General features: G+C 45.3%; 1 long non-coding RNA gene across 1 annotated transcript; it reads left to right on the plus strand.

Annotated features, from left to right (window-relative positions):
- Positions 1-1,313: 1,313 nt before the first annotated feature.
- Positions 1,314-24,503, plus strand: LOC142740949 (uncharacterized). Its single transcript, XR_012880934.1, has 3 exons — positions 1,314-1,391; positions 20,855-21,091; positions 21,374-24,503. It is a non-coding gene; the product is annotated as an uncharacterized LOC142740949 (long non-coding RNA).
- Positions 24,504-27,710: the final 3,207 nt, after the last annotated feature.

Genomic DNA, 27,710 nt, shown 5'->3' on the forward strand with positions numbered 1-27,710 from the left:
CTACAAGGGGGGATGTGTGGCACTATCTATAAGGGGGGTCTTGCACTATCCACTGGGGTGAGTGTCGCAATATCTACAGGGGGGCTGTGTGGCACTATCTACAAGGGGGTCTGTGTGGCACTATCTACAAGGGGGTTGTATGGCAGTATCTACAAGGGGTGTGTGTAGCACTATCTACAGGAGGGCTGTGTGGCACTATCTACAAGGGGGGCGTGGCACTATCTACAAGAGGAGGCTGTTCATTATGTCACCATATAGTCTCACTAGCCTCAGTTATACAATTTGTGAGTCAGACTCTTTAATTTATTTTCTTTTAATTTATTGTTATCAGAAATACAATAAGTCCCCTTTAAAGGTGGGAATTCTCTCACCACATGTTACACCTGCAGGTAGCTGCAGATAAAACTATGACGGGATCACAGCGAGTCTAGGAAGCAGTCACTTATTATTTGGCAATCACTTCTTCTGCCAGAGCCCTTCATACAGCGCCGCCCATAGACACATGGCTACCATGGGGGGAACAAGATATGTATTACATTATCAGTACATGCTTTAATACTATAGACTAACATGGGAGAACCTCTCCAGGACTTACTAGACCCAATGACATGTGTCTCCTGAGGAATTCCTAAAGAAGAGCTTACCAACGTAGAAGTACCAATTCTGAACAGATTACTACCCACAGTTAAAACTGGGAGAGACAAAACCAAAATTATTTATAATCCAATTACATTTCTGAAGCCAGTGATCTCACTAACACTGACTGACATTGCTCCCTTGAATCTGGCAATTGGTACATTAAAAAAAAAAACAGCTCTAGATATGGGACCCCTCACCTAAAACGTCCCCCACCCCAAAGAGCACTAGATCATAGACCTGCCCCAATGTCACGTTGACACCTGTGTCGTACAGCATTATGGTCTTGGCTTCAAAAGCAACAAGGGCAACATCTACATGAAGCCTGTATGTTCTTCCCAGTCTTTACTTGGGTTTCTTCCGACATGCCAAAAACATACTGGTAAATGATTTGGTTTCATATGAAATTTGCACTGGTATAGTGTGTGATACGGGGTACAGAAAGTGATGCGGGTGACTATATTCTCTGTACATCACTGCGTAATATGTTGGCACCAAATACACACGAAAAATAATAGATTATATAAATCTACATTATTTTCTATCACTTCTACACAGAACCCGCACAGGATCAGTAACGGTGCTTTAATTTGACCTCATAATGCTAGTGACTGTGCGGGATTCTCATGTATCACTCATCCCCATAGCAACTATAGAACAACCCCAACCAACCGGCAGCTGGAAGCATCTGGAGAGGGGCGCTCCTTATCTATTCCTTCTCATATAATATCCCCATCATTTCTCTATTATGGCGGGTAAGATCTATAATATCTATTGCCTTGACAGGGCAAGTCATAGTGCCCTGCCAATAAGTGCCTTTCATAGATACAAGCGGTGCGATGACGCCTATTAAAGTGAGTGACATTATCTACAGGGGGGCTCTATCTACAGGGGTCGGCTCTATCTACAGAGGGGGCTATGTACAGGGGTGGGTTATATGTGGAGCACTATAGGATAGGGGGAGATATATGTGAGGCACTATATACAGTGGGGCTATATACAGAGGTGGGCTATATGTGGAGCACTATAGAGGGAGCTATATGTGAGGCACTATATACAGGGGTGGGCTATATGTGTAGCACTATTTATAGGGGGAGATATATACAGGGCACTATCTACAGATGTGGGCTAAAAGAAGACCACCTCCAACATCCAGAAGTTACCACCCAACACAGAGAAGGAGATCCTGGCTAGCAGCTAGAAGAAGATTCTAGCATACACCTAGAAGAAGAGACATTGTGAATTCTGCTGTGTCCATAATACCAGAAAACCCATGATGACTGAACAGTGAGGAGAGAGCTTATATGTTACTACTGGCTATATGCTACCAGGGTAAAGGAGCAGTAGTGGCTCCAGATAATACTAAGACATATGCAGAGAAGTGTGGTTGGATCCAGCGCTGGCAGAGGTAAAAGGAATCTTTTTCCAAGTTTTATTCGTTCTTGATTAAAAAAGGGTATTCAATGGCGTATATAGTATATCTTGCAATGAAAAAAATGTGAAGGTAGGTAGCCTACGCGTTTCGGATGGTGTCTCCGTCCTTATTCATGGCTTAGAATTCTAAGGTGCTTTGGGACACCTCAAGGTTCTTCTGAACCTGTGCCCAGACTGTGCACAGTTCCCGATGAACGACATCTACCTCGGAATTGTTGGAACTACCAGGTGAAACGGAGGAGAACTGTGGATTAAACCCAAAATTACAGAAAAAGGGGGAGACCCCCGACGAGTTACTGACCGGCTTAATAAGGGAAAATTCGGCAAGGGGAATGAAGGAGACCCAATCATCTTGACAGTCAGAGATAAAACACCTTAAATATTGTTCTAGAGACTGATTAGTCCTCTCAGTTTGGCCATTAGTTTCAGGCTGGAAGGCCGAGGAGAAGGACAGATCAATCTCCAACTTTTTACAGAAGGCTCTCCACAACAATGAAACAAATTGTATCCCTCTGTCAGAAACAATATTGACAGGAACCCCATGGAGACGCAGGATGTGTTTGACAAACAAGGTAGCTAACATCTTGGCATTGGGTAGTTTCTTGAGGGGTACAAAGTGGGACATCTTGCTGAAGCGGTCTACTACAACCCACACCACCGACTTGACTTGGGATGGAGGCATATCTGTGATAAAATCCATGGAGATATGGGTCCAAGGTCTCTGGGGAATGGGCAAAGAACATAGTAAGCCCGCAGGTCGGGACCTGGGAGTCTTGGACCTAGCACAAGTTTTACAATCGGCCTTAACGTCTTTAAGCAACCCAGGCCACCAATAGGTTCTAGAAATGAGGTGTTTGGTACCCAGGATGCCTGGATAGTGCAGAGTCATGATTCTCCCTGAGTAGCCTTAGGCGGAATTGCAGGGGAACAAACAGCTTGTTCTCAGGAAGGTTCTCGGGAGCAGAACCTTGATCAGCCGCAATTTCGGAGGCTAAGTCAGAATCAACAGAGGATATGATTATACCTGGGGGCAAAACATAAGCAGGATCCTCCTCAGGAGGAGGGCTGGCCATGAAGCTAAGCGACAGTGCATCAGCTTTAATATTTTTAGACCCAGCCCTATAGGTGACCACAGAGTTGAATCTAGTAAAAAAACAACGCCCATCGAGCTTGTCTCGGGTTTAGCCTCCGGGCAGATTCTAGGAAAACCAGATTCTTGTGGTCGGTAAGGACCCTTACCTGGTGCCTAGCCCCCTCCAGGAAATGGCGCCACTCTTGAAAAGCCCATTTAATGGCTAAGAGTTCGCGGTTGCCAACGTCAAAGTTACTCTCAGTGAGGGAGAACTTCCTGGAGAAGTAGGCACAGGGACGGAGATGGGTAAGACCCCTGGTACACTGGGAGAAGACAGCACCCACTCCCACCTCGGAGGCGTCAACCTCCACGATGAATGGCTCCATTTGGTTAGGCTGAATCAGCACAGGGGCAGAGACAAAGCACCTCTTTAGGACCTCAAAAGCCTGAACCGCCTCCGGAGGCCAGTGGCGGAGATCAGCACCCTTGCGAGTAAGGTCCGTAAGAGGCTTAGCGATGACCGAGAAGTTAGCAATAAATCTCCTGTAATAATTAGCAAACCCCAGGAAGCACTGTAAAGCCTTCAGGGAGGCAGGTTGGACCCATTCCGCCACAGCCTGAACCTTGGCAGGGTCCATGCGGAATTCGTTAGGAGTGAGGATTTGACCCAAAAATGGCATCTCCTGCACCCCAAACACACATTTTTCAGTATTAGCAAAGAGTTTGTTTTCCCTAAGGGCCTGGAGCACCTTCCTGACATGCTCAATGTGGGAGGACCAGTCCTTGGATAACACAAGTATATCATCAAGGTACACTACAAGAAATACCCCCAGGTAGTCTCTTAAAACCTCATTTATGAAATTCTGGAAGACCGCGGGAGCATTACACAACCCAAAGGGCATGACGAGGTATTCGAAATGATGTTCGGGCGTGTTAAACGCAGTCTTCCACTCATCTTCTTCCCTGATTCTGGTAAGGTTATAAGCCCCCCGAAGATCAAACTAAGAGAACGATTGGGCCCCCTGAACCTGATTGAAGAGATCAGGAATCAAAGGAAGGGGATATTGTTTCCTTACAGTGACCTTATTCAAGTTCCGGTAATCGATGCACGGCCAAAGACCACAATCCTTCTTCCCTACGAAGAAGAAGCCAGCACCTACCGGAGAAGTAGAGGGGCAGATGTAACCCTTGGCCAGGCTTTCCTGGATATATTCTCTCACGGCTTCACATTCAGGACAAGAGAGATTAAATATCCTACCTTTAGGGAGCTTAGCTCCAGGTACCAAATCGATTGCGCAATCGTACTCTCTATGAGGAGGTAACTCTTCGGAGGCTTTTTTAGAAAAAACATCAGCGAAGTCCTGAATAAACTCAGGTAGAGTGTTCACCTCCTCAGCGAAAGAAACCAAATTAATAGAAAAACAGGAAGTCATGCATTCATTACCCCATTTAGTAAGATCCCCAGTATTCCAGTTAAACGTGGGATTATGCATCTGCAACCAAGGAAGGCCTAAAACCAAATCGGACGATAATCCCTGCATCACCAACACAGAACACTGCTCCAAATGCATGGAGCCAACCGTGAGTTCAAATACAGGGGTATGCTGTGTAAAATAACTATTAGCAAGTGGAGTGGAGTCGATACCCACTACCGGGACAGGTTTAGGCAAATCAATTAAAGGCATAGCTAGAGACATAGCAAATTCCACAGACATAATATTAGCAGAAGACCCTGGGTCCACGAAGGCACTGCCGGTGGCAGACCTACCCTCAAAAGAGACCTGAAAGGGAAGCAAGATTTTATTAGGCTTCATATTTACGGGAAATACCTGTGCGCCCAAGCGACCTCCCCGATGGTCACTTAGGCACGGAAGTTTTCCGGCTGCTTATTCTTACGCCTAGGACAGTCGTTCACTTGATGCTTGTCATTCCCACAGTAGAAGCAGAGACGATTCTTCCTGCGGAACTCTCTACGTTGTTGGGGAGACACGGAGGCCCCCGAGTTGCATAGGTTCATCCGAGTTTTCCGTGGAAGTTTGAAGCAACGGAACCTCTGGAGCCATCATAGGGGAGTCAGAGGAAAAGGCACAAAATTGCTCGAGTCGTCATTCCCTGAGACGTCGGTTAAGATGTACCGCTAAAGCCATAACCTGATTTAGAGAGTCCGAAGAGGGATAACTAACTAACAGGTCTTTCAGGGCGTTCGACAGACCCAATCTAAACTGACACCTCAGGGCAGGGTCATTCCACCGAGAAGCTACACACCACTTCCTAAAGTCAGAGCACTACTCCTCAACGGGTCTCTTACCCTGACGTAAGGTCACCAGATGACTCTCGGCAAAGGCAGTCTTGTCAGTTTCGTCATAGATGAGCCCGAGAGCGGAAAAAAAAAATCAACAGACGAAAGTTCAGGGGCGTCAGGAGCCAAGGAGAAGGCCCATTCCTGGGGGCCGTCCTGGAGCGGGGACATAATTATACCCACACGCTGGTTCTCAGAACCTGAGGAGTGGGGCCTTAAACGGAAATAGAGCCTACACTTCTCCCGGAAGGAGAAAAAAGTCTTCCGGTCCCCTGAGAACCGGTCAGGCAACTTGAGGTGGGGTTCTAGAGGTGAGGTGGGGGGCACTACCAGGGTAGCATCACGCTGGTTGCACCTCTGAGCCAGGTCTTGGACCTGTAGGGAAAGACCCTGCATTTGCTGAGCCAGGGCCTCAAGGGGGTCCATAGTGTGTCAGGGACCAGGGTAGAAAAGGTATATGGGCCTGTGATTATGTAATGATGGGGTAGGGAGACAGACAGGTGAGCCCTAATCTACCTGCCACTCAGTCCCTGCCTACTTGCACGGCCCGTCCTAGGCGACGGCGTACAACTGGACGACGGTCCATACGCTCAATAAGTGCACGACAGACCAACAGACAAGGGTACACAGAAGCTAAGGGAAATGGGGCAGTTGCCCACGGCAACACCGTGAGCAACAAGAGTAGTGAACGAGCCGAGTCAAACCAGGAGTGAACGAGGTACCAAAAGCAGAGCAGGAGAGTAGTCCGTAAAGCCAGGTTCAATTTGAAGCAGAGGTCAATAGTATTAGCAGGAGCAGCAGAGCCAGGAAACCAGACAGAATCACAGGCAAAGGAGGAGCAGGAAATGAAGGTATAAATAGACAGAGGGCGGGAGCTAGCTCCGTCTGGCCAGGCTGTGATAGGTTCTTCCACTCCTCAGCCTCAGTGGTAGCAGATCGAGTTACTCTAACAGACCTAGGCACAGATGCAGGCTGATTAACCACGGGCGTCGACAAAGAAGCTGTGTCAGGCAAATCCATTACAAATTGTCCCTTGTTTGTAGTCAGTCCCCTTCCAGGCTTTAGATGTGTTCTATAGTCCTATTCTGATAGGGGTCTCATATGTGGCGCTGCCAGAGCCGTCAGCCGATACGGCGTTCAAATTAAGTACAGAGTTGTAATCTTCAGTAGCAGCAGCCAGTCCACAGCTATCCTACACTCCACCTCCTCCTCACATGTATGACTAAGCGGCAATTAGATACCGGAGCACTCTCCCGACATCTCTCTCCAGTGAGTATACCTCCTCCTCTTTGCACAGATGATTGAGCCACTGTAAATAAAAAAGAAATATTATACATAATAGCCAGCACAGTTTTTCTAAGGACAGAAGTTGTCAGGCCTGGACAGAGGGGCAGATGAGGATTTAGTGTTTTTGGGCTTTGCAAAGGCATTTGACGTTGTCCCTCATAGACACCTAATGGGTAAAATAAGGTCTATTGGTTTAGAAAGTAAAGTTTGTAATTGGCTTGGAAGGACCGCATCTTGAGGGCTGGGATCGCTATTATACAACTTATTTATTAATGATATAGAGGATGGGATTAATAGCACTGTTAATACAATATTTTTGCAGTTGACACCAGGCTATGTAGTATAGTTCAGTCTATGGAAGATTTTCATAAATTACAAGCCGACTTGGACACACTTTTTCGAGCATCCACTTGACAAATTAGATTCAATGTCTATAAGTGTAAATTATGTCTTTTAGTCATGGAAAGAGATGTCTAATGGTGACATAATAAATAAAGTATATAAATGGCCCGTACAAAAAAATTATGGTGAAAACCTGTTCCATGTAAAATCCCCTTAGAAGACAAGGGGCACTCCCTCCATCTGAAAAACAGATTCAGGCTTAGATAATTTCTTACAGCAAACAAAATCCACACTTACCTTATCTATAGAATTCTTGTATGAACCTTTATCCAGTCTGATCACCACATGGGATCCGGAGGGGAATGTTTCCTTTTTGGGCAGATATGAGTTTGTTTTTTTCCTTCCTCTTCAGTGGCGTAGCTATAGGGGTCGCAGCGGTCGCAATTGCGACCGGGCCTCGAAGCCTGGGGGGCCCACGGCCCCCCCCACCACATTTTCGTGAGGTTACTTATGTAAAAACGCTGCATAAAGGACCTTTAATGACGTCATGCCCATGTGACCTGATTCGCCTTTGAGGAACAGAAGCCACGCCCACCGATCAGGTCCTTCTACAACAGTATAGCAGCAGCAGAGTCGGCAGAAGAGAAAGCACGTCCACCTCTCAGGTCCTGGTGAGCGCTTCCTTAACCCCCTCTCTCCCTGCATCCCTCATTGTCTCTTCTTTACTTGTCTCTCCTGACCCCAACTCCTGTAGGGTTTGTTACGTTTTTTAATTCACCATGCGTTTTGCTGCGATTTTCGTAATCGCGGCAAAAATGGCGCGGTTTTGCCGCGATTATGAAACTTGCAGGAAACCACACCATTCATATCACAAATTCGAAGATTGCTTAAAAGTAGTACAAGATGCATAAAAACATTAGGCTTAGGGTTTATTCAGACAAACGGGATATACGTCCATGCAACGCGCGTGATTTTCACGCGCGTCGCACGGACCTATATTAGTCTATGGGGCCGTGCAGACAGGTGCGTGATTTTTACGCAGCGTGAGTCCGCTGCGAAAAACTCACAACATGTCCGTTCTTTGTGCGGATTTCGCGCATCACGCACCCATTGAAGTCAATGGGTGCGTGAAAATCACGCGCACCACACGGAAGCACTTCCGTGGGACGCGCGTGATTCGCGCAACAGCAGTGAAAAGTATGAATGAAAACAGAAAAGCACCACCTGCTTTTCTGTTTACAAACATCCAAACGGAGTGTCATAATGATGGCCACTGGCGTAGCTATAGGAGTCGCAGCGGTCGCAATTGCGATCGGGCCCCGAAGCACAGCCCCCTGCACCACATCAATAAAAAGTTACTATAGTAACAGACTTTACTTACCTTCCTGGTTCCGGATCGCAGCGGAGGTCCTGACGTCAAGCGCTGTGCGCAGCGCATGATGTTACAACGCTATGCGCCGCGCACAACATCGAGAGGACAGAGCTTCCACCGCGGCTGAAGAGGAAGGTAAGATTAGTAGCCCTGACTGGCGGGGTCCGACTCCTGGGACCCGCCAATCAGCTGTTTTGAACGGGCCGCAGCACTTGTACGAGAGCTGTGGCCCCTTCATTCCGGTCACACTGTGAATCGGTGTCGGCCCCTGTGGCCCCTTCAAAACAGCTGATTGGCGGGTCCCGGGAGACGGACCCCGACACATCAGCTATTGATGGCCTATCCTGAGGATAGGCCATCAATGTTTAGGGACTGCACAACCCCTTTAAGCCTACGATGTAGCAGGCTTAGAGGGCCCATTAGACAGGATCACAGATTGTGTGATACTGTCTGCTGGGCCCTGTATCTAAGCCAATCACATGGTAGGCTTAGATACATGGCCCATGTGTGATCCTGTGTGATGGGCCCTGTATATAAGCCTACCACACTGTAGGTTTAGATACAGGGCCCCAGCACACAGTAATCTTATACTGTATAAGATTACTGTCTGCTGGACCCTGTATCTAAGCCTACCTTGTGGTAGGCTTAGATACAGAGTCCCACAGACAGTATCACACATGGGCCCTGTATCTAAGCCTAACACGTGGTACTAATCGGTTTTTTTGTGTGTTTTTTACAGGTTCGATCGTTGGACTACGTCGGATTCCAGGACTGCTTCGATGACGGCTTTTTTTTGGGTTTTTCTTTTTTATTTCAATAAAATATTTTTTCTATGTCTTTGTGTTTTTTTTTTTAAACTATATTACTACCGCCTTAGTAATGGCCGCCGGCTTATTGACAGCATCCTTTGCTAAGGCGGGGCTTAGTGTTAGCCGGTGCAGAGGCTAACACTAACCCCCATTATTACCCCGGTATCCACCGCCACCAGGGGTGCTGGGAAGAGCCGGGTACCATCCAGTACTTGACCATCTGTAGTGATGGTCGGACACTGGGGTGGCCGCAGGCTGGTATTATCAGGAGGGGAAAGGCCAAAAACAGTGGCCCTTCCCACCCTGGTAATGCTAGGCTGCTGCTGCTTTATTGTATCTGGCTGGTTATGAAAAATGGGGGGGACCCCACGTCATTAAAAAATAATAAAATAAAAAATAATTGGAAAGAACGATGTCCGGTCCCCCCCCCCCCCAATTTTCATAACCAGCCAGATACAACACAGCAGCAGCAGGCAGCATTACCAGTGTGGTAGGTGCCACTGTTTTTGGCCTTCCCCAGCCTAATACTACCAGCCTGCGGCCGCCCCGGTGCCTGCCTGTCACTACAGATGGTCGGGTACTGGTTCGTACCTGGCTCTTCCCAGTACCCCTGGTGGCAGTGGGTACCGGGGTAATAATGGGGGTTAGTGTTGGCCTTTGCACCGGCTAAGATTAAGCCCCGCCTTAGTAATGGAGGTTGTCAATCAGCCAGCGGCCATTACTAAGGCGGTGATAATAAAGATTAAAAAGATGCAAGCACATAGAAAAAAATATTTTATTGACATAAAAAAACAACCCTCATTAACGATTTTATTGAGAATAAAAAAACGCTGTCATTGAAGTCCTCGTATCCGAAGTCCAACAACCGAACCTGTAAAAAAACACAAACACACAAAAATAATTAGTAACACATAAAAAAGCAAAATTATTATTCTTACCTTTCCTGGGTCCAGCGCTGGAGCCGCAATGTCAGCGTGCTGAGTCTTGTATCTAATCCGATCATGTGTGATACTGTCTGCTGGGCCCTATATCTAATCCTATCATGTGTGATACTGTCTGCTGGGCCCTATATCTAATCCAATCATGTGTGATACTGTCTGCTGAGGCACTGTATCTAATCCTATCATGTGTGATACGGTCTGCTGAACCACTGTATCTAATCCTATCATGTGTGATACTGTCTGCTGGGCCCTATATCTAATCCTATCATGTGTGATACTGTCTGCGGAGCTGTGTATCTAATCCGATCATGTGTGATACTGTCTGCGGAGCTGTGTATCTAATCCTATCATGTGTGATACTGTTTGCTGGGCCACTACATCTAATCCTATCATGTGTGATACTGTCTGCTCAGCCACTGTATCTAATCCTATCATGTGTGATACTGTCTGCTCAGCCACTGTATCTAATCCTATCATGTGTGATACTGTCTGCTGAGCCACTGTATCTAATCCTATCATGTGTGATATTGTCTGCTCAGCCACTGTATCTAATCCTATCATGTGTGATACTATCTGCTCAGCCACTGTATCTAATCCTATCATGTGTGATACTGTCTGCTCAGCCACATATCAAATCCTATGTGATACTGTCTGCTGAGCTACTGTATCTAATCCTATCCATAGTTTATAGGGTCGTAGTGCTATAGATATGCTATGCTGTCTCCTATACACGCATTTTTTTTTGGGTGGACACATATGTATTGGGGCTATTTCCCCTGACATTTTAAGTCCTTAGTGACGCCTCTGGCTGCTAGTGCTGCATTGTTGGGTCACTTAGGAGACCCAGCGATGCAGCTGAAAGCTGCGGACCGTCGGCCAAATAGAAGTTTGCGGGGGGGGGGCCCAATAAGAACTTTTGTATCGGGGCCCATGAGCCTTTAGCTATGCCCCTGTTCCTCTTGATCAATAGCAGGAATAAAGTTCTAAAATGTACCCCCTACCCCTTACCTTCATCCACATCCTCTCCGATGCTTGATGGTTAAACTTGATGGACATGCGTATTCTTTCAGCTATGTAACTATATAACTATCTAAATGGAAATAATCATTCCTCCTTCTTATAACTCTGCTTCTTTATGTTGTTGGGTTAACTACGTGTCCACAAGATGACAGTGCCCAGTTGTGAATGTGACCTCTGTATCCGCCACAGCTGTACCACTGCCTGTCTCCTGCTGTATAATACCTTACACTTCCAACGATGATGACGAGGATGATGATAATAACAATAATAATATAGATTATTGATCCTGGGACTTAATCTGATTTCCAGATATTGATTTAGGGAAAAAAACAAAAAAACAGACAACAGCTATAAGACAAGAGCTAAATGACGTGCCTTGAGTTGCCTGATGAGCCTGTCATGTGACTTAAGGTCAACTTTCTTCGTCCTTCTATACAAATAGTCATCTAGATCTTCCCTTACATTCATATAGTGAGAAAAGTACTCAATTCTAAATTTGTTATATATTTCTATAAGCTTAAAACCATATGTGAGGTCCAGTAGTGAATATAATTTTAGTGTGCAACATGTAGAAATGAAAAATGGTTGGCACTGCCTTAGCTTGCAATGTCACAGACTCTGTGCTTCAGCTCGCTGGGACCTGTAGTTCGACAGCCTTTGTTTGGCTTTGCTCAGTGCATGTTGAAGTTAGTTTCAGCAAATGACAACATGTAGAAAAGAAGACAGCACGGCACTCACCATTTGCAAAAGGTTTCTCTTTATTCCAAGATTGAGGCAGGCAACACGGGATTCAAAAGACAACAGAGCCATGGAATAAAGAGAAACCTTTTGGAAATGGTGAGTGCCGTGCTGTCTTCTTTTCTACATGTTGTCAAAATAATTTTAGTTATGGAGTGAAAGGGCAGAGCAATACAGGCCCATTTATAAGGAACAATTCTATCCCAGTTATATTTATATTCAGATACAGAAAATTATTTTTTATTCTAAGAATGCTTTACATAAAGTGCATCATCCTGATAAACTCCTAATGTAAATGGGCCTTTACAGCAGCTACCTGACTGTGAGAAGGGAACAAAGCTACTTATTCAGATCCAAATAAAACATGCAATGCAATAATAAAAAAAAAAAAATGGTATAAATCTACTAAACAGAACAGGCTATTTACAATCATTTTAAATTAAATTATTGTCTGTGAAGAGTTATACAAATGTTTCTGAAATTCCTTCTTCCATGACCTATTTAAACAACAATAACCTTAGTGATATACTTGATCTGTTATGAAGGCGTGTTGTGTAGATGTGATAGGGACTGGTCAGTTTAGGATTTGAAAAAGTAGCTTAATCCACAAATAAGAAAGGAATTGTATTTTGTATTAATAGAGATTGTATGCTCCTTCTCCTTGGTGCTGTTGATAAAATGGTACTTCCTTCATCTCCCTGTAGGGTTTGGCACAATCGAGCAGGGGTGGCGCGGTTAGTAAAACTGTGTTTCCTTCCTGCTCCCTGTAGGGTTTAGTGCCACGAGGGGGTGGTGCTGTTTATATACCAGTGTTTCTAGCCCACTCCCTGTAGGGTTTGGCACAACTGGGTGAGGGGTGATGCGGTTCATACAATGGTGCTTCCTTCCTGCTCCCTGTAGGGTTCGGTGCCACGGGGGTGTGGGGGTGGTGCGGTTGATAAAACGGTGCTTGATGATAACTTCCTGTAGGGTTTGGCACAACCAGGGCAGGGGTGGCGCGGTTAATACAACGGTGCTTCCTTCCTGCTCCCTGTAGGGTTCGGTGCCACGACGGGGTGGGGGTGGTTCTGTTGATAAAACAGTGCTTTCTTCCCACTCCCTGTAGGGTTTGGCACAACTTGGGCAAGGGTGGCGCAGTTAATAAAATTGTGCTTTCTTCCTGCTCCCTGTAGGGTTTAGTGCCACGAGTGGGTGGGGGTGGTGCTGTTTATAAAACAGTGTTTCCTTCCCACTTCCTGAAGGGTTTGGCACAACCAGGGGAAGGGGTGGCGTTGTTCATACAACGGTGCTTCCTTCCTGCTCCCTGTAGGGTTCGGGGCCACGAGGTGGTGGGGGTGGTGCCTTTGATAAAATGGTGCTTCCTTCCCACTCCCTGTAGGGTTTGGCACAACCGGGGCAGAGGTGGCGCGATTCATACAACAGTGCTTGCTTTCTGTAGGGATCAGTGCCATGAGGGGGTGGGAATGGTGCTGTTAATAAAACAGTGCTTCCTTCCAATTTCTTGTAGGGTTTAGCCCAACCTTGGCAGGGACAACCCAGTGCTTCCTTCTTGCTCCCCGTAGGGTTCGGTGCCACGAGTGGATGGGGGTGGTGCTGTTGATAAAAGGATGCTACTTCCCACTCCCTGTGGGGATTGGCACAACTGGGGCAGGGGTGTCACGGTTCATACAACTGTGCTTCCTTCCTGCTCCTTGTTGGATTAGTGTAAGAGGGGTCGCTATCAGTAATTTCTCATGCAGTCACAGTGTGGAAGCCTCTAATAGAGCCCAGTATAAATATAGACAGTAGTGAATTAAGAACATTGTGGGCCCTGGTCATGTTATACCCCCTTCCACCTATTAGTAATATCACAATATGTAACTTATGGCTGACCCTTGAGCTTCACATGCATCACTGATCAAACAGCACTTAAATATTCACAGCCCTAGAATTTTTATTTAGCTGTAATATCAGCTTTATTGTAAAACTGGCCATAAGAAATTTATTATTATATTTCTATAGTATAGTAAAGAAAACAGCATACACGTGCCATTACATATCCAAAGTACTTCTGTGCAGCCTAACCTCCCCGATAGAGCACAGTCATCTGTACATTGTAGCGCAAAGCTATAGAAAATTCACCCCCAATCCATAGCACTATAGAGCAAAATAACCCCTTCAATGTAAGGACAAAACATGACTGTTCCAATATTTTAATGTCATATGCCCCATAGTAGTGCACATATATCCACATAGCATAGTGTCTCCACTGCAGTGGAATAATAGTGTCTACATAGCAGTACTAGAGAGTAGAGCTCATGTATAAATCTTGAACCCATGACCCATACGGGTTTATGTATGAAACAAATGTACCCCGTATTTTGACGAAATTACTCAGGCCCCTTACTGTAGTACTGACTATATCCCCCTGATGGCTGCCCTGACTACAACATTAGCTGTGATATATAAGCTGGCATGGATGCAAGGTGGTATTATGAGTGAGTTGAATAGTAGAATTGTGACATTTAAGTAAGACAACTTATATATAGCTTAGTAATGCTCCACAATTTATTAACTTGGAAATAGACTGATAATATATCATATCCAGCATTTTATTTTTATTTATCTTCATTTGCTGTATTTTCAGTTGTTTCAGTTTCTTTTTACCTTCTGCGGTATATGAAAGAAAATCTCTGATTGCTACCTGGAAACCATAAACAAGCAGGCTAGCTGCTGCTGACTATGAAGCCAATATTAAACAACTGTGGAGATTTAGTGTTATTAAGATATAGATAAATAGAAGTTTGCATGCAGTAAACGACTTCACATATGGTTTCAAGCTTTAAAAAGAAAAAAAAACTGAAAAATTATACATCTAAACATGTACAAGTGCTGGGTATTCCGCTCATCTGGTTCTTTCCTTTTCTGGGCTCTCCTGTCCTAGGATTGTGGGGTGTTATAATAACTAGACATGATAGATTGGGGAAGGTGAGACTGACGATTGCCTAGGGAACTCAAACCCTTGAGTATACCCACAGCATACTGACCCCATTGTCAGGTCAGTCACCACCCCAAGGTATAGAGCTTGTTATATGCTGATAGGTGGGGGGGGGGGGTGAATTGTCTATGTGTGACCAGAAAGGGTGGGTTCTTTGTTCTCCTAGAGGGGGAGGGGTGTGGGCTTATCAATATGCTGGCAGAGATGGAGGGAAGGGCAAGAGGGGGAGGGGTGTAGGGTTATCGATATGCTGGCGTAGAGGGAGGGGAGGGCAAGAGTGGGGGGTTATAAATGTGCTGTAAGAAGGGAAAGGGTCCCTGGTGTGTGAGTGAGATAGGGAAATTAGATTGTGAGTGACTATAATCTATGTATAGAAAAGTCTTTGTAGCTGGTCTGGGCTCCCGCTGTCTGATAAGGGTCCTAAATAAAAGTGCCCCTGTAGAATCTCACAATGTATAGAACGGCCAGACAACCCCCTGTAATGTATGAAATATAACAATTCTCTACATGTTTTTTGTTTAATATACGAATCTCTGAATCTGTTTCCGCAGCTTTTGTGGATATTTGTTATGATAAACGGTTCCACTTTTCACTACATATTCTTATTGTTTGTGTCTTTTTTTATATCGGTGATTGAGTGTTGGGCTATGTGTGTAATAGAAAGCGAGAGTAAAGTTATTTTAATCTGGCACTCAATAGTCCAGAAATTCTGATAATCCGGCTCAAACTGCAACATAATCTGAAAACTCAGAAAACAAAAAGCAGCAGACTGCAGAGGGAGAACCTATGATGAGACTCCCCGAGGTCATTCTCCTAGAGGATTTCTACCTCTACAAGGAAGTTTTATAAACTTGTCTAATTGTCATCTAATAGTACAGAATTCCTGATAACCTGACATCTGTCAGGTCCCATTAATGTTGGATTTTTAGAATAATACTGTTCTGAGAGTATTACGGGAGCTCCAATTCACTAACAAGTCTTATATTATAAAATGTGGCTCCCTAAGCAGGGGAGGGGTGTAACAAGGAACCATGAGGCCCAAGGGAAAAACTTAGAATAGGCCTCACTCCAAAGATGATCATCACAAGTAGCAAGTCTGTTCAGGAAATTGAGTGTTATGATTATTATGGTTTTCAGTCCCTGTAGGAGCACAATAAATCTCTGTCACCCCCTCCATCATACACAGTGAACCCCAACTATTTCTCACCTGTATAGGCAGTTTAATTTGGAGGTGGTCCCTTAGAAGATGGCTGCTTTAAGGTGACAGTTGGCCCCCTACCTACTAGGCCCCTGTGCAGCTGCACTGGTTGTTCAAATGGTATGTCTGCCCCTATCCTGCTACCTTGGTAGTTATACGCTTGTGACCAGGGGCATATGCCAAAAGCATTAAGCCCTAAAGCAATGCTCAGAAGGAGCCCCACCTCCCAATGTACTATATATTTATTAAAGGTAACATCAGTAACTGTTCTTCGATCGAAAATTCTGTGCCGATTAATTTCATAATATATCTGTATGAAGGGCTTTGCTTTCTGATACGATTGCTGGTATCAATAAAACAAACAAGTCCCTCTAGCCCCTTCCAGAAATAAAACGCATTCAACAGAATCTTTGTCGGATGAGATCGGTCACAACTTTATTCTAAATAACCTGTAAACGCTTCAATGTAAATGGCAGTATGCAAACCGCCGGACTCCCAGGGAGCAAGTCTGCCTTCGATCCCCCACTCTCCACTATATTTTTAAATGACCGTTGCTGTGGCTTGAAATATCACTTCCAGTGCCAACATTAAGGAAGCAGGGCAGATTCAAGCTTTTCTGCTGCCTGAGGAGCCCCCCGGATCTTGATTGACATTCCCCTGGCTGTTCTACATCACTAGCAGCCTCCTCCAACTCTTGCAGATGCGCAGTTGCCTTGTACTCCCCTGTGATGCGCGGTGTAGCGATGAAGCCGGGAAGAGTACACCTCGCTGCACGGTGCATACCCAAGTAGTACAAGGCAATGGTGCAACCGAGAAAGTTGGAGGAGACTGGCAGTGATGTATGAAAGCCAGGGGGATGTCAATCAAGCATGGAAAGATGGGTTTGGAGGCAGGACTATGTTACTCTTCAGGATAGCGTCACCACCCCATGAACCTTTAATGAGTAATTAGCATACAGCTTGCGCCGTTTTAAAAGTTGATTTTATAGATTTTGCTGCATCGGAAAAAAACATACAGGGGAATATTCGGAAATAATGTCAGGTCATGTATTACTGCATGGTTGCTGTTCAAGGGGTTAAAACTACCAGGCAGGTTCCCATTAAAAATACAATGAATTGACAACAATTCCATCTGCCCTGCAATTGTGTTATTATAAATATGTCCTATATAATTAGAGCTCCTGAACAAAGCTCTTACATATATACAGTACCAGAACCAGGCTCAGTACATAAATACAGCAACAGAAACAAGCTCAGTACATAAATACAGCACCAGAACAAAGCTCAGTACATAAATACAGCACCAGAACAAAGCTCAGTACATAAATACAGCACCTGAACCAAGCTCAGTATATAAATACAGCACCAGAACAAAGCTCAGTACTTAAATACAGCACCAGCACAAACACAGCTCAATTTGGTGCAATCCCTGCCGTATACATTTGTACGGCATAAAACTACAGCTCCCAGCATAGCCCAAACAATGGTAAGGATATGCTGGGAGTTGTGGTTTCGTTAAAAAAAATATATCATACCACCCTTCATCTCGCTGGTGACGTCTTCTCAGATTCTTGTTGTTCTTTTTCTATTTTCTTCTCCATCCGGTCCAAACCTCTATGTTGACCTCTCCCAGCCATAGTCCATTGCTGCAGTTTTCCCTTCAGATGTCTTCAGCTTCTCACTTTTCAAACATTTCTGCACTTATAAACGAAGATAAAATTGTTATGGTGCCACACACTACTCCCCTAAATATAATAGTGCCATATACTGCACCTCTAATTATTATAGCACCAAACACTATCTGCCTGATTATAACAGCACCATACACTATGTCCCTGATTATAATAGCACCATAAACTGTGTCCCTGATTATAATAGCAACATACACTGTGTCCCACACACACACACACACACACACACACACACACACAGTGCCCCATGTAGATAGTGCCCCCCCATAAAGCCCCCTCTAGACAGTGCCCCACATAGAGTCCCCTGTAGACAGTGCCTCACATGTAGCCCCCTGTAGACAGTGTCCCACATAGTGCCCCCTGTAGACAATGCTCCACATACATAGTGCCCCCTATAGAGCCTCCTGTAGATACTGTCCCCCATAGAGCCCCTGTAGATTGTGCTCCCATAGAGCCCCCTGTAAATAGTGCCCCCATAGAGTCTCCTGTAGATAGTGCCCTACATTACATAGATCCCCCTGTAGCAGAGGCGTAACTACTGCCGTATCAACCGTAGCGGCTGCTACGGGGCCCGCGGCATGAGGGGGCCCATGTCGCCCACCGGCACGGGCCCCCACCATGGCCGGAGGCTCCGCTAGCAGCCGTTATGGCTGCTACAGCGCGACGCCACTGAACTCTACGGCAGAGCAGGGAGGTATCTCCCCGCTCTGCCATTAAACAAAAGACATGTATCCCCTATCCACAGGATAGGGGATACATGTGTGATCGCTGGCAGCGATAAGGAGAACGGGGGACCGAAAGTCCCCTGAAGTTCTCCATCACAAACCTCGGACTTCCGGGGTCTGTGTCGGCAGCTCCGTAGAAATGAATGGAGCGCCGGTCGCGCTTGTGCGCATGCGTGACCAGCGCTCCTTTCATTTTTATTGAGCTGCGCAGACTCCGGAAGTCAGAGGTTAGTCATGGAGAACTTCAGGGGACTTTCGGTCCCCCGTTCTCCCTATCGCTGCCTGCGATCACACATGTATCCCCTATCCTGTGGATAGCGGATACATGGCGTTACCTACAGGGGGGGGACTCTGCATGGCGTTACCTACAGGGGGGGGACTCTGCATGGCGTTACCTACAGGGGGGGACTCTGCATGGCATTACCTACAGGAGGGGGGACTCTGCATGGCGTTACCTACAGGGGGGGGACTCTGCATGGCGTTACCTACAGGGGGGGACTCTGCATGGCGTTACCTACAAGGGGGGGACTCTGCATGGCGTTACCTACAGGGGGGGACTCTGCATGGCGTTACCTACGGGGGGGGGACTCTGCATGGCGTTACCTACAGGGGGGGACTCTGCATGGCGTTACCTACAGGGGGGACGACTCTGTATGGCGTTACCTACAGGGGGGACTCTGCATGCCGTTACCTACAGGGGGGGAATCTGCATGGTGTTACCTACAGGGGGGGGACTCTGTATGGCGTTACCTGCAGCGGGGGGGACTCTGTATGGCGTTACCTACAGGGGGGGACTCTGTATGGCATTACCTACAGGGGGGGACTCTGTATGGCATTACCTACAGGGGGGGACTCTGTATGGCCTTATTTACAGGGGGGCTGTAAAAAAGGCACTATCTACAAGGGGGGGTAAAATAAGCCCCCTGTAGATAATGCCCCACATATAGTTCCCCTATAGATAGTACCCCACAAATAAGCCCCCTGTTGATAGTGCCCCACATATACCCGCCTGTAGATAGTGCCCCACATAAGCCCCCTGTAGATAGTGTTCCACATATAGCCCCCTGTAGGTAGTGCCCCACATATAGCCCCCCTGTAGATAGTGCCCCACATATAGTTCCCCTATAGATAGTACCCCACAAATAAGCCCCCTGTTGATAGTGCCCCACATATACCCGCCTGTAGATAGTGCCCCACATATAGCCCCCTGTAGATAGTGCCCCAAATATAGCCCCCTGTACATAGTGCCCCACATATAGCCCCCTTGTAGATAGTGCTCCACATGTAGCCCCTCACACTTTTAACATAAAAAAACTTTACATACTCACCTGATCCCGTTCCCGCGCCGTCCTCTTGCAATGCAGACCTGCTCTCTTGTGAGCAGGTCTGCTGGGGCTGAACGACGCAAGATGTGTGATGATGTAATTGCGCCGCTTGCATAATTAGAAGGCACTGAATAGCAGGGCAAGGCATTCTGCCCTGCCAATCAGCTCCTTTCTACGACGGAAGCGGTGCGATGACTTCATCACACCGCTTGCGTCATTGAAAGGAGCTGATTGGCAGGGTGCCGTGGTCTTCCCTTTAACGACGCAAGTGGCGCGATAACGTCATCGCGCCGCTTACCTCATTGAAAGGCGCTGAACGGCGGGGCAAGTAACATGCTTTATGCATGTAATTGTGTCTGCGTTCTATAGACGCAGGTACAATTATAGTGCAGGAGGGGGTGGCGGTGGCTGGTTTCCGTGGCGCCGCTGCCCCCTCAGAGAGATGCTCATCTCGCCTCATGGACAGTGCGGCCCCTGTAAGGAAGGAAACACAAAGGATGTGTAAAAAAAACACACATTTAACAATATTTTAATTTTTTTTAAAAGGGAGGGAGGGACGGTGAGACAAGTGACACCTCCAGGTCTCTGCAGGGAATAGGTAGAACTATGGTCGAGAGGTAGAGGATGGTAGTCTATGGGTGACAGATGTCTGACCGATGGCTTCAGCAGAGGTATACTTTTTTTTCTAGGCTTTTTTCACATCTGTGTTCGGTGTTTGCTTTGCTGTGTCATAGGATCAGAACAGTGAAAATACTGTAAGCGTCATATCTGACAGCGCCAGATGGAACCCATTGACTTTAATGGGTTCTGTCAGGTTTCTGTCACTTCGTCGTTTTACTGGACTATATAGCGCAGGACAGGATCTCACATGTTTGTTTGACATCTCGTGCTCTACATCTCGGGTTATGTCGGATTTAGAGAGAAAGTAAGAAGGACACTTCTATAACATATCTGCCACATCAGAAAAAATTATTTTCTTTTTCATCTAGAAAGCTGGATGTGATCAGCCAGGACCATTTCAGAAAAGAAAAAAGGAACAACAGTCAAATGATGGCAGCTCCAATCTAATGTTCTGATTCTCCAGCATAATCATATAGAGAGACAAAGAATATAAAGATGATGTATCTGTCATATCTTTAAGCTCTGCAGTATCCTATGTTGTACAATATGACATATGAACAATACATTACAGAAGACTGCAGTAGTATGTGGCACCATCATCATTGGTAGGTACAATAATTGGTGGCATCTGATCCTGGTGGATATAGTCAACAAAATATGAAAGAGGGTGATTAAAATGTGGCAGATAATTGAAATGTAGGTGAAATATCGTATATGGCAGACAGTATTTACAGGTAGGCAGAGTTATATGTGTGTACATGTACCATGTATGACCCTCCAGTGCTAATATATAATAAGGCGTTACCAAGAGAACAAGAACTTAAAGAGTCTGATGTAAGCGCTTGGTGATGATAGAGTTAAATATTTTTTTGTCTCGTTATTCACAGGTTGAGGAACTTTGTTGTGTTAAAGATTCTGGTGATGTGTCAGTCAAGGTGCGTACGAACTTCACGCAGCCTAGAGAAAGAGATGGGCAATCAAGAGCTGAGCAACACCAAACAGATACATCCTGGAGGAGACAGGAAACTAAATATAATGCAAGTGAGATGGAAAAGACTGTGGGACATCAAACAGGAGAGAAAACACAAGATGCTGGAGAAAAAAATCCAAAAAAAGAGATGTCTAATAAGTCGAAAAAATAAACGTAATTAAGGGGAAATAAAGAGTTCCAGTGTAGAAAAAAAAAGAGATAGACTGGAAGATTTACCTGAAAATAGACATGGGGCTGCATATACGTACAAAGATGTAACATGGGGTTACTGGAGTGGTTCTCCTTTAAAAAAAAATAACAATCTCAAACAAACTGAAGGTTGAACAAGATATTTTACTAAACACATCTGTTATTACAGTGGCACATACGCATACGGTTTCTTCCGCTTTATGAGGCAAGACAAGCGTAATGGCTACAACACTGAAACGTTACTAAAACAGTCAAATTAACTTTTTCTCACAAACTATTCACATTCACAGGTCTCTGTCTATCTTTAAGAGACAACCCCCAAAGTGTGTTTCTTCACACAACTCTCTGGCTTCTCCACAGCTTTCCCGCCTCAATATCAGATGTCACTTTTCTCCTATTCGCACCCTCTATATGCCTTTCTGCATCTTCCAGCCCTAATCTTCCAGTCCCTTGTCAATCAATAACTTCAATCCCACCATCCTAGGGCAAATTTACTACAGGACACTGTCTTCCAATATTTTACTGACCATGCCAGATGGGAACTTCTATAAAGAGGACTCCAGTTTCTGCCCACGTCTCCTCCTTCACACTTCCAGTCACTTCAGGATCCAGGTAGCTTATTCACTAGGGCCCTACTGCCTACTCCAATGACTATACAATAGTCTAGCCTTTCCCAGGAGTACAGTTACGAGGCAACGTTTCATGCCTCCAGAGCTATTAGTCCCATTGTAGCTTCCTTCCAGGTCAACCGGTTCAGGAAATACTATACTCTTCTACTAGGCCCACAACAGACTTCTTCCGGGTTTGAATACAGTGCCGCTCATTTCCTCCTGGTCCCTACTCCAGGGCTGTGTAGCCCTCAGCAGACTCGTCCAGAACTACCTCTCCTACAAGTAAAAATACTCTGCCACCAGCAACGTTTAATTGACGGCCTGCTTGTACTAGCCAGCACACCCTCCTCCACGTCCTGTCTTTCTCTGTACTAGACTTTTTGTGTAGTCGGATAAGTAAAAAGGAACTGTCAGCTCTCCTGTATGGTGTAGTAAAGTAGACCTGTCAGTGCTCCTCTGTAGTGTAGTGTAAAGGATCTGTCAGCTTTCCTGTGAGGTGTAATATAGAGGATCTGACAGCACTCCTGTGTGGTATACTAAAGAGGATCTGTTAGATCTTCTGTGTGGTGTAGTATAGAAGAGCTGTCAGCTCTCCTGTGTGGTGTAGTATAGAGGAGCTGACAGATCTCCTGTGTGATGTAGTATAAAGGATTTGTCTGCTTTCCTGTGTGGTATAATGTAGAGGTTTTGTCAGCTCTCCTGTGTGGTGTAGTATAGAGGATCTGTCAGCTCTCCTGTGTGGTGTGGTGTAGTGTAAAGAATCTTTCAGCTCTCCTGTGTGGTGTAATATAGAAGACCTGTCAGCTCTCTTGTGTGGTGTAGTATGGAGGACCTGTCAGCTATCCTGTGCGGTGTAGTATAGAAGGCCTGACAGCTCTCCTGTGTGTTGTAGTATAGAGGATGTCAGCTCTCCTGTTTGATGTAGTATGGAGGATCTGTCAGCTCTCCTGTGTGGTGTAGTAGAGAATCTGTCAACTCTCCTGTGTGGTGTAGTATAGAGGACCTGTCAGCTCTCCTGTGTGGTATAGTGTAGAGGACCCGTCAGCTCTCCTGTGTGGTGTAGTATAGAGGATCTGTCAGCTCACCTATGTGGTGTAGCATAGAGGAACTGTCAGCTCTCCTGTGTGGTGTAGTATAGAGGATCTATCAGCTCTCCTGTGTGGAATAGTATAAAGGATCTGTCAGCTCTACTGTGTGGTGTCGGTCATATAGAGGATCTGTCACCTCTCCTGTGTGGTGTAGTATAGAGGACCTGTCAGCTCTCCTGTGTGGTATAGTGTAGAGGACCCGTCAGCTCTCATGTGTGGTATAGTATACAGGATCTGTCATCTCACCTGTGTCGAGTAATATAGTGGATCTGTTGGCTCTCCTGTGTGGTATAGTGTAGAGGACCCGTCAGCTCTCCTGTGTGGTGTAGTATAGAGGATCTGTCAGCTCACCTATGTGGTGTAGTATAGAGGATCTGTCAGCTCTCATGTGTGGTGTAGAATAGAGGACCTGTCAGCTGTCCTGTTTGGTGTAGTATAGAGGACCTGTCAGCTCTCCTGTGTGGTATAGTATAGAGGACCTGTCAGCTCTCCTGTGGGGTGTAGTATAGAAGATCAGCTCTCCTGTGTGGTCTAGAATAGAGGATCTGTCAGCTTTCCTGTGTGGTGTAGTATAGAGGACCTGACAGCTCTCCTGTGTGGTATAGTGTAGAGGACCCGTCAGCTCTCCTGTGTGGTGTAGTATACAGGATCTGTCATCTCACCTGTGTCGTGTAATATAGTGGATCTGTTGGCTCTCCTGTGTGGTATAGTGTAGAGGACCCGTCAGCTCTCCTGTGTGGTGTAGTATTGAGGATCTGTCAGCTCACCTATGTGGTGTAGTATAGAGGATCTGTCAGCTCTCCTGTGTGGTGTAGAATAGAGGACTTGTCAGCTGTCCTGTGTGGTGTAGTATAGAGGACCTGTCATCTCTCCTGTGTGGTATAGTGTAGAGGACCTGTCAGCTTTCCTGTGTGGTGTAGTATAGAGGATCAGCTCTCCTGTGTGGTGTAGAATAGAGGATCTGTCAGCTCTCCTGTGTGGTGTAGTATAGAGGGTGCCCCATGCCCCATGGACAGGTGTGGTGCTGTTTGTAGAAAGCAGCCATGTTTATTAGTCCAGTACAATTTATGAGACGAGTTGTACTTTCTGTATCTACTATTTTGGGATATGTATGTGTTAGGGCTTAATTGTTATTAATTTGTTGTTAATTTAATTGTTTTTTAATAAAGGGGATAAGAGGGTTATTACATTTTATGTCAACAATATAAATTGTATAATAAAACGTTCTGTAACTTTTTAGTATACTTTGTGTTTCAATTCTTTACTATTTTCAATATCTCTGCCTGCTGTCAGTAAATGGGAATATTTTTGTTTACATCCATACAGACCAAGTTCTGCTCACAGTTTAAAGTGTAGCTAAATGTTTGACAAACTTCTGACATGTCATAGTGACATGTCATAAGTTTGGATTGGTGGGGGTCCGAGCACTGAGACCCCCACCAATCACTAGAACGAAGCAGCTGATGCGTTCGTGTGAGCGCTCAGCCGCTTCGTGTCTGTTCGGCTTTTTCCAGAAAGCCGATGTATCGGAATACGGGTTCATAGACTTTTTATTAAGTCCGTACACTATACATTTATTTCCGGAAAAAAGGCGAACAGACACAAAGCGGCTGAGCGCACACACGAGCGTTTCAGCTGCTTCGTTCTAGCGATTGGTGGGGGTCTCAGTGCTCGGACCCCCATCAATCCAAACTTCTGACATGTCACTATGACATGTCAGAAGTTGGTCAAACGTTTAGCTACACTTTAAAGTATAATATAATTGTATAGAGTCTGGACAATCCTGTTTAATCCAGACAACCCCATTTAATCGATGTGCCTCGTTGTATATAGCCCTGATACATGATGCATTGCTGTATACAGAATGTTTCCATCCACTGTGGTCCCTGTCCTAGAGACAATCCAATATTCCTTACTACAGATTCAAATGTGCACGCACGCAATGTTTGGTTTTGCTTTGGAGAGCAATAACTAGAAAGACTGCTGGCTTACTGTGTGCTGCCTCAAGTCCTTGACACACACACAAGCAATCGCAGGCATTTACATGTGACCGGAATGGATTGTTGTCATCCAAGTGTGAATAAACTTGCCATGTTCCTTTACATCTGCAGTGGTGAGACCAAATGAAGCAGCTGTGCAGTAGACTAGATGTGTACTCCATTAGCTTGTGTCTGAGATTACTCATCCTAAGGCTTCACAGAGTTCAGTTAATCTTCCATATAGCACCATCTCCACTGCATTAATTCCATTTGTCATTAAAGAGGCTCTGTCACCAGATTTTGCAACCCCTATCTGCTATTGCAGCAGATAGGCGCTGCAATGTAGATTACAGTAACGTTTTTATTTTTAAAAAACGAGCATTTTTGGCCAAGTTATGACCATTTTTGTAATTATGCAAATGAGGCTTGCAAAAGTCCAAGTGGGTGTGTTTAAAAGTAAAAGTCCAAGTGGGCGTGTATTAGGTGCGTACATCGGGGCGTTTTTAATACTTTTACTAGCTGGGCGCTGTGAAGAGAAGTAACATCCTCTTCTCTTCAGAACGCCCAGCTTCTGACAGTGCAGATCTGTGACGTCACTCACAGGTCCTGCATCGTGATGGCCACATCGGCAGCAGAGGCTACAGTGGATTCTGCAGCAGCATCAGCGTTTGCAGGTAAGATCGACTTACCTGCAAACGCTGTTGCTGCTGCAGAATCCACTGTAGCCTCTGGTGCCGATGTGGCCGTCACGATGCAGGACCTGTGAGTGACGTCACAGATCTGCACTGTCACAAGCTGGGCGTTCTGAAGAGAAGTGGATGATACTTCTCATCAGAGCGCCCAGCTAGTGAAAGTATTAAAAACGCCCCGATGTACGCACATAATACACACCCACTTGGACTTTTACTTTTAAACACACCCACTTGGACTTTTGCAAGCCTCATTTGCATAACTACAAAAATGGTCATAACTTGGCCAAAAATGCTCGTTTTTTTAAAATAAAAACGTTACTGTAATCTACATTGCAGCGCCTATCTGCTGCAATAGCAGATAGGGGTTGCAAAATCTGGTGACAGAGCCTCTTTAAGTAAACATTTAGACCCTTTTTAACTGCTGACATAGTATATGCCATTACTACCTTTTAGTAAAGGGCATTCCATAGTTTGACTACTCCCAACTGTAAAGAATCTCTTCCTATATTGATGTCTAAATTGCCTTTCCTCCACATGCAGTGGTCCCCTTGAAAACAAGCCATGATTAAGGACGCTGCTGTCGTCTGAAACGCGTAAGCAGCGTGCATACTCTTTATCCACCCTCGCACTTGGAAAATTGTTCTCATTTATTAACATTTTTCTAAATAAAATTGGAACTGTGTTTCATTTTTAAACAATTCTCTTTATCGTTTTGGCGCTGGATTTTTCCCTTGTTCTCCTGTTTGTCCCCTGGTCCTTAGTTGAGTCGTTGTATAGAATAAATCTAGTGCTCGCTCTTTGTATTATCCACTCATATACATGTTAATAAAATCACCTCTAAGGGTATGTTCACACGGCCTATTGTCATACGTAATTCGGGCGTTTTACGCCTCGAATTACGCCTGAAAAGACAGCTCCATTATGCCTGCAAACATCTGCCCATTGCTTGCAATGGGTTTTACGATGTTATGTTCAGACGAGGTGTAATTTTACGCGTCGCTGTCAAAAGACGTTGCGTAAATAGATGCCCGCAAAACAGCTCCAATTACGTCCGTAATGGACGCCGCGAAAAACGCGAGTACTTGCAAAAACTTCTGAAATTCAGGAGCTGTTTTCGCCTGAAAACAGCTCTGTAATTTCAGACGTAATTTCTTAAGACGTGTGAACATACCCTTTTTTCCAAGCTGAACAAGACCAATTTTTCTAGCCTTTCAGTGTAAGAGAGACCTCCCATCCCATTTAATAATCTAGTTGTCAGTCTTTAAACCTTCTCCAGCTCTTTTAAATGCTACAATGTGGAGCCCAGAACTGAATCCCATATTTCAGGTGTTGGCTTACAATAGATTTATAAAGTGGTAGTATTACATTTGAAAAAAATCTTATTTGCTTTTGCAGCTGCTGCTTGATATTGAGTACTCCTGTTTAGCTTACTTGTAACCAGAATACCTCATCCTTCTCTTGTTCTTTTATCTCCAGTTTTATTCCATTCAAAATATATGCATTTATACTATTCCTGCAGCCTAGGTGCATTACTGAACATTTATCAACATTAAAATGCATCTGCCATGTGTTTGCCCAAGCTGTCAGCGTATTTATGTCGTTCTGTAAATCCTATAATCAATCTGAGTTTTAAGTATTCTACAACATTTTGTGTCATCAGAAAAAACTGACACT

This window comes from Rhinoderma darwinii, chromosome 2, assembly GCF_050947455.1.
Source record: "Rhinoderma darwinii isolate aRhiDar2 chromosome 2, aRhiDar2.hap1, whole genome shotgun sequence".
Lineage (NCBI taxonomy): Eukaryota > Metazoa > Chordata > Amphibia > Anura > Rhinodermatidae > Rhinoderma > Rhinoderma darwinii.